The 6,715-nt window shown below is 34.9% G+C and overlaps 1 long non-coding RNA gene across 1 annotated transcript; it reads left to right on the top strand.

Annotated features, from left to right (window-relative positions):
* The first annotated feature begins 378 nt into the window (after window positions 1-378).
* On the top strand, window positions 379-2,789 carry LOC128207957 (uncharacterized). Its single transcript, XR_008256787.1, has 3 exons — window positions 379-456; window positions 828-902; window positions 2,653-2,789. It is a non-coding gene; the product is annotated as an uncharacterized LOC128207957 (long non-coding RNA).
* The last annotated feature ends 3,926 nt before the right edge of the window (window positions 2,790-6,715 follow it).

The raw sequence follows: 6,715 nt of genomic DNA, 5'->3' as shown, positions 1-6,715 counted from the left end.
TCGGGTACATTGTTACAAGAATCACTAGCTCAATGAGCTATATTTCGAAATGAATAACAAACAAACATATCGATGATGATGGTGAAAATGATGATGATAATGATGATGATGATGATGATGATGATGATGATGATGATGATGATGATGATGATGATGATGATGATGATGATGATGATGATGAAGCATGATGGTAATGATGATGATGATGATGGTGATGGTGATGGTGGCGATAATGATGATGATGATCCAGTTCAACCAAAGTATTTCTTCATGACGATCGGAACGAGACGACCAATATGACGAACAATCGCAAATGGACAATTCGATTCGGTAAATAAAATTCAGAGCCAGGCTGTTGGTAAACAAACAGATTGATGGCGGAATTTAAAAACAAAACAAAAACAACAAAAACGTTTCAATTAAACAGTTAAAGAAAGTATATAATCTACTTGAAAGGTAAAAATATTTATTGGAAACTAATGAAATGTTTTATTGCTGGAATAAACTTACACCTCTATTTACAGTTTTACCTGATTATTTTAAAGTTTAAAATGAAATTCACGTGCATTCTAAGTAGGTAGCCAAACGCACAGGCGGAAGTAACGTTGACATGACCCACCCTGTTTGCCACGCCCCCCCCCGCCCCAAAAAATCAAAAACAATCGTCAAGTTAAAAAATTATTGGAAAATGATCATTAATCAAAAAAACATTAATATCAGGCCAAAAAAAAAAATGTTTGTTTTGGGTAACCTTCCCAAAATTTCTAGGTAGGGTAGGTAGGGATTTTTTTTTGACTGCTTATAATGAACTTGTCAACATAAACCAGAGAAAACAACACCTCAACATGACCAGGTCAACATGAACCAGCTGATACAATTGCAAACTCTCAGGAGATGAGAAGGTAAAAAATAGTGTTGTTTATAATAATCAATTTAAAGTGACTCGCTCATGCTTTGTAAAATGTACTTTTTTAATAATGAAATAAAGTGTGGCAAATCATAAGGAGTGTTAAAACAAAAATACCCAAAGCTGGAACTCTTAAGAAAATTTTAATATTTGCTCAAATATTGTCTTTGAAGTCCGCAATTTATATTAGGGTTTATAACGCGATTGAAAATTTATTACGGCTGTGGTGTTGCGTGATTGGTTGATTACCATAATCACCTGGCTGATGTTATCAATGTAGCCTTAAGAGGTCAACATATCTGTAACTGTTGTTAAAGTCTGGGTGGCCATGTGGACTAGCCAGCTGTTTTCTATTTTTTTCTTGAGTTTACCGGCGTGGATTCGAACCCCAATTAAACCATGCTTGATAATGCAATAACTGTTTTTTTTTCTGCAATTTTGAACTCATAGAATAAATAAATGCTAAAATAAATGTTTTCATATGCATTACCGTTAAAAAAAATTTGGTCCAAAATCATGAGCGTGTAACTTTAAATGTTACATTTCTGATACATTGTAAAGTTACAGGCCCTATCTCATCAAAGAGCATAAGAGAAAGGTTAAACTTGATCATTGAAGTTCTCTTGCCAGTCAATTATTTTTAAAAATATCATTATAATTGATGATTATGAATGTAATAACAATTGTACACTATGTAGGCTTATAGTATATAAGATCTGGATAGTTTAGTTTAAACTTATTTAATTTTACAACAATTGTGAAACAAGTGTGGTCTTGTGTTGTGGGAGGGATACCGGAGTACCCAGAGGAAACCCACTAATTTGTCCGACCTGATGACTACAAACCCGGTGAAACTCACATACGCCCAGGCCGGGAATCGAACCCGGGTCACCTAGGTGAGAATCGAGTGCACTAACCACTGCGCTAAGAGGACAACCGGATAAAATGTGTGACAATTCAATTGAAAAATGCACAACCCTTAGAATGGAAATTGCGAAAACTAAATTTGTAATGGGATAAGTCCAATTGATCAACAGTTTTCACATCCAGACCTAAAAAACAATGACGATTTGATTATAATCAAACACTGCTTAAAAGTAAGAAAAAATTATTTTGTTTAATAGAAAATCACATTTTATCAATAATTTTGTCAAATAATGGTTATTTTAACTGTTTGTTTACGAATCTTATGTCATATTAAGTAGTGAAGTTGTCGGGAAGTCAAACACAATGCAGCATTTGCCTCCCTTTGCAATACATTTATAACCAAATAATGTATATTTCTGTCGTTAACATTGAAATGTTAGGATAGTTGCAAATGTTCAAAAGAAATCTTATCCTTTGGAACATGTTATTTGATTTCGAAATGCGGTACCAGTACGGTCTAAAAAATACACATTGCCAACAAATTTCAACCAATCAAATTTTTTATTATGATTAAGTGTGAGTGTCAAAAAATGTTGTTGTTAAAATTTTATTTTGGAGCAAAACCTGGCAAAATAACTGGTTAATATCTTGTTACCTTTTCATTTTTCTTTCAATGTACATGTTAAACTTGCAACAATTTAGTCTTTGAAAAAGCAAGTTTTCATACAAAAATTGTCAGTCTGAATGATCAACATTTTTTCTGAACCTTCACGATGTCTTATGAAAAATTAATTGATTTTAAGAAATTCTGAACAATGGCAACACTTAAAATTTATTTTATAGGGGATCTTGTTTATCCATTTATATTTAAATTACAGGGTTCTGGATGTACTGTTACAACCAAGGGCTAATGCATTACCTCAACATGATCTGGTCAACATGATGGTGGAAACAACATGAACCACTCCTGAACACAGAACTGTGGTCAACATGAACATTTGCCATATTCCTGTAACAAAAGTAAAGTAAATAGTTGTTTAAGTGATTTGAAAGTTTGTGATTTGTTATAATTGTATGGTTAAAGGGATTAGACACCATATGGTCTCAAAATGGGCAAATACATTGGGGTTTTTAAAAACAAGCCTTGAAAAATTAATACAAGCTACATGTAGTAAAAACTTGAGGCTGACATGATTAAAATAATATTTCATCGCTGTCTTAGCTGAGTTTACCCATTTAAAAATAGCGCCTACTGGTTTCTTAGTTTATAGTGTGTTTATTTAACGTAAAGGTCACATGATTAGTACAGATAATTTACTTGGATTTATGTGGTAGACAAACTTAGTAAATTTTGCATCCGAACAATATGCAAATAACTGCAAAGATTCATGCCTCATAAGCCATGTGATACACCAGTAAGTAAAATTCAATACATTGTACACAACAATATAAATACTGTGATTTTTTTTGCAATTTTTCTATTTCTTGCAACATTATCATCTGGTGCCTGGTCCCTTCTAGTCCTAGTTTGTTTTACAATTTCCCACTTAGTGCACAAGAAATGAGGTAAAAAAAGAGTTCCAAGTTATGCCCATTCATAGTTTGCACAAGTCCTGCAAAAGCTTGACCAATCATTCAAGATATTCACATGAAACTTTGTACACATGCCTATAGTAACATACTAGTTGGAGAGCAGTAGCCGGCAGTTTTTGCATGGTTTTGAAGATTTTCTCGGTTGATCGAAATGTAACGGAAATAATACTTACATTTTATTTACCTAGGGGTCAAGGTCCACTAACTTTACAATATTCTCTATTGAACAGGGAAGTAATACTGGTAACCAAGCGCTGGAGTAGTCTCGCTTTAACAATGCATCTAATACCACACCATGGATACATAAATATTTGAATATGTCTCAATATTGTTTGAAAGCGATTGACGGGCAATATAAAAATATCATTTCAACAGGCTTTTTTAAAAATACATTTTGCTGTGATTCATCAACGAATAATCGTTCATAACCAACACTTGATTGTCGGTAAATGCTAGTGCTATTATTAGATAGCAAATTTATTCAATTGCGCATGCGCAGTAACATTCACGTGAGCATTCCACACGAGAAAGTTGGCGTACTTTTTGACAATTCCAATACATTTTGTATATAAAATGTTTAAGCGTACGCTTTCTGTTGGATTCGATGCAAATGGTGTTGCTTCGATTAGGTTCTTTTTTACCATTCTCACCTTTTTTAAGAAGATTGAAAAAAAACACGAATAAAAAGCAATTGCTGGCTACTGCTTTCCGATGGCTACTGCTCTCCAACCAGTAATTATGCTTACATATTGGAAGGCCAACATCTATGGGTTTAATAATTGAAATAATGAGCTTTATCAGTATATGAACCTGATGCATCTAATTATAATGTACTTACTCCTTCAATATATAACCATAGGAACCTGATGCCCTATATATATAATTTACATACTCCCTCCTTCAAGATGGAACCCTAGAAACATGGAGCTCCCCCCCCCCTGCAATAGTAACCCCCCCCCCCCCCATGCAATAGTAATTTCCATACCACCTCCTTCAAGATGTAACCTTAGGAACCTGATGCCCCAATAAGTAAATTCTTTACTCCTCTAAGTTATAACCATAGGAACCTGATGCCCCCAATAATAATTTACTTACTCCTTCAATACATAACCCTGGGAACCTTATGCCCCCAATAGTAAATTGCATACTCCTTCAAGATATAACCATAGGAACCCTTTGCACCCAGTAGTAATTTACTTACACAATTAAGCTATTAAGCCTGTTGCCCCCTGTTGTGCTTTTCTTACTCCTACATGATGTAACCATAGGAACCTGATGCCCCCAACTGTAATTTACTTACTCCTTCCACCCTCAAGACATAACCATACGAACCTGATGTCCCCAATAGTAATTTACATACTCCCTCAAGATATAACCAAAGGAATCTCATGCCCCCAATAGTAATTTACATACTCCCTCAAGATATAACCAAAGGAATCTCATGTCCCCAATTGTAATTTACATACTCCCTCAAGATATAACCAAAGGAATCTCATGCCCCCAATAGTAATTTACATACTCCCTCAAGATATAACCAAAGGAATCTCATGTCCCCAATAGTAATTTACATACTCCCTCAAGATATAACCAAAGGAATCTCATGCCCCCAATAGTAATTTACATACTCCCTCAAGATATAACCAAAGGAATCTCATGTCCCCAATAGTAATTTACATACTCCCTCAAGATATAACCAAAGGAATCTCATGTCCCCAATAGTAATTTACTTACTCCTTAAAGACATAACCAAAGGAATCTCATGTCCCCAATAGTAATTTACATACTCCCTCAAGATATGACCAAAGGAATCTCATGTCCCCAATAGTAATTTACATACTCCCTCAAGATATAACCAAAGGAATCTCATGCCCCCAATAGTAATTTACATACTCCCTCAAGATATAACCAAAGGAATCTCATGTCCCCAATAGTAATTTACATACTCCCTCAAGATATAACCAAAGGAATCTCATGTCCCCAATAGTAATTTACATACTCCCTCAAGATATAACCAAAGGAATCTCATGTCCCCAATAGTAATTTACATACTCCCTCAAGATATAACCAAAGGAATCTCATGCCCCCAATAGTAATTTACATACTCCTTAAAGACATAACCAAAGGAATCTCATGCCCCCAATAGTAATTTACATACTCCCTCAAGACATAACCAAAGGAATCTCATGTCCCCAATAGTAATTTACATACTCCCTCAAGAGATAACCAAAGGAATCTCATGTCCCCAATAGTAATTTACATACTCCCTCAAGATATAACCAAAGGAATCTCATGTCCCCAATAGTAATTTACATACTCCCTCAAGATATAACCAAAGGAATCTCATGTCCCCAATAGTAATTTACATACTCCCTCAAGATATGACCAAAGGAATCTCATGTCCCCAATAGTAATTTACATACTCCCTCAAGATATGACCAAAGGAATCTCATGTCCCCAATAGTAATTTACATACTCCCTCAAGATATAACCAAAGGAATCTCATGTCCCCAATAGTAATTTACATACTCCCTCAAGATATGACCAAAGGAATCTCATGTCCCCAATAGTAATTTACATACTCCCTCAAGATATGACCAAAGGAATCTCATGTCCCCAAAAGTAATTTACTTACTCCTTCAAGATATAACTATAGAAACCTGATGCCCCCAAAAGTAATTTACTTACTCCTTCAAGACATAACCATTGGAACCTGACCCCCCATAAAAATTTTCTTACTCCCTCAAAATATAACCATAGAAACCTGACACCCCCATAATAATTTACATACTCCTTAAAGACATAACCATAGGAACCTGATGCCCCCTATAGTAATGAACTTACTCCTGTAAGACATAACAATAGGAACCTGTTGCCCCTAATAGTAGTTTACTTACTCCTTCAAGACATAACAATAGGAACCTGTTGCTCCCCAATAATAATTTTACTCTTACAACTTACTCCTTTAAGATATAACCTTAGGAACCTGATGTCCCTGAATAGTAATTAACTTACTTCTTTAAGACATAATAATAGACACTTGATGGCCCCCATAGTAATTTACAAAACTCCTTCTGTCAAGGTATAACCATAGGAACCTGATGCCCCAAATAGTAACTTACAACCCAACGAACCTGGTTCCCCCCAATAGTAGTTTATATACTCCCTCATTCAAGATGTAACCCTAGGAACATGATGCCCCCAAAATTAATTTGCTTACTCCTTCATGATATAACCATAGGTACCTGTTGTCCCCAATAGTAATTAACTTACACCTTCTGTTAAGATATAACCATAGGAACCTGATGCCAACCAATAGTTATTTACATCTCCTTCAAGACATAACCATAG

Source organism: Mya arenaria, chromosome 11 (assembly GCF_026914265.1).
Source record: "Mya arenaria isolate MELC-2E11 chromosome 11, ASM2691426v1".
Taxonomy (NCBI): domain Eukaryota; kingdom Metazoa; phylum Mollusca; class Bivalvia; order Myida; family Myidae; genus Mya; species Mya arenaria.
Note: the sequence above shows the minus strand (reverse complement) of the source record. Positions and strands in the feature narration are given on the sequence as shown.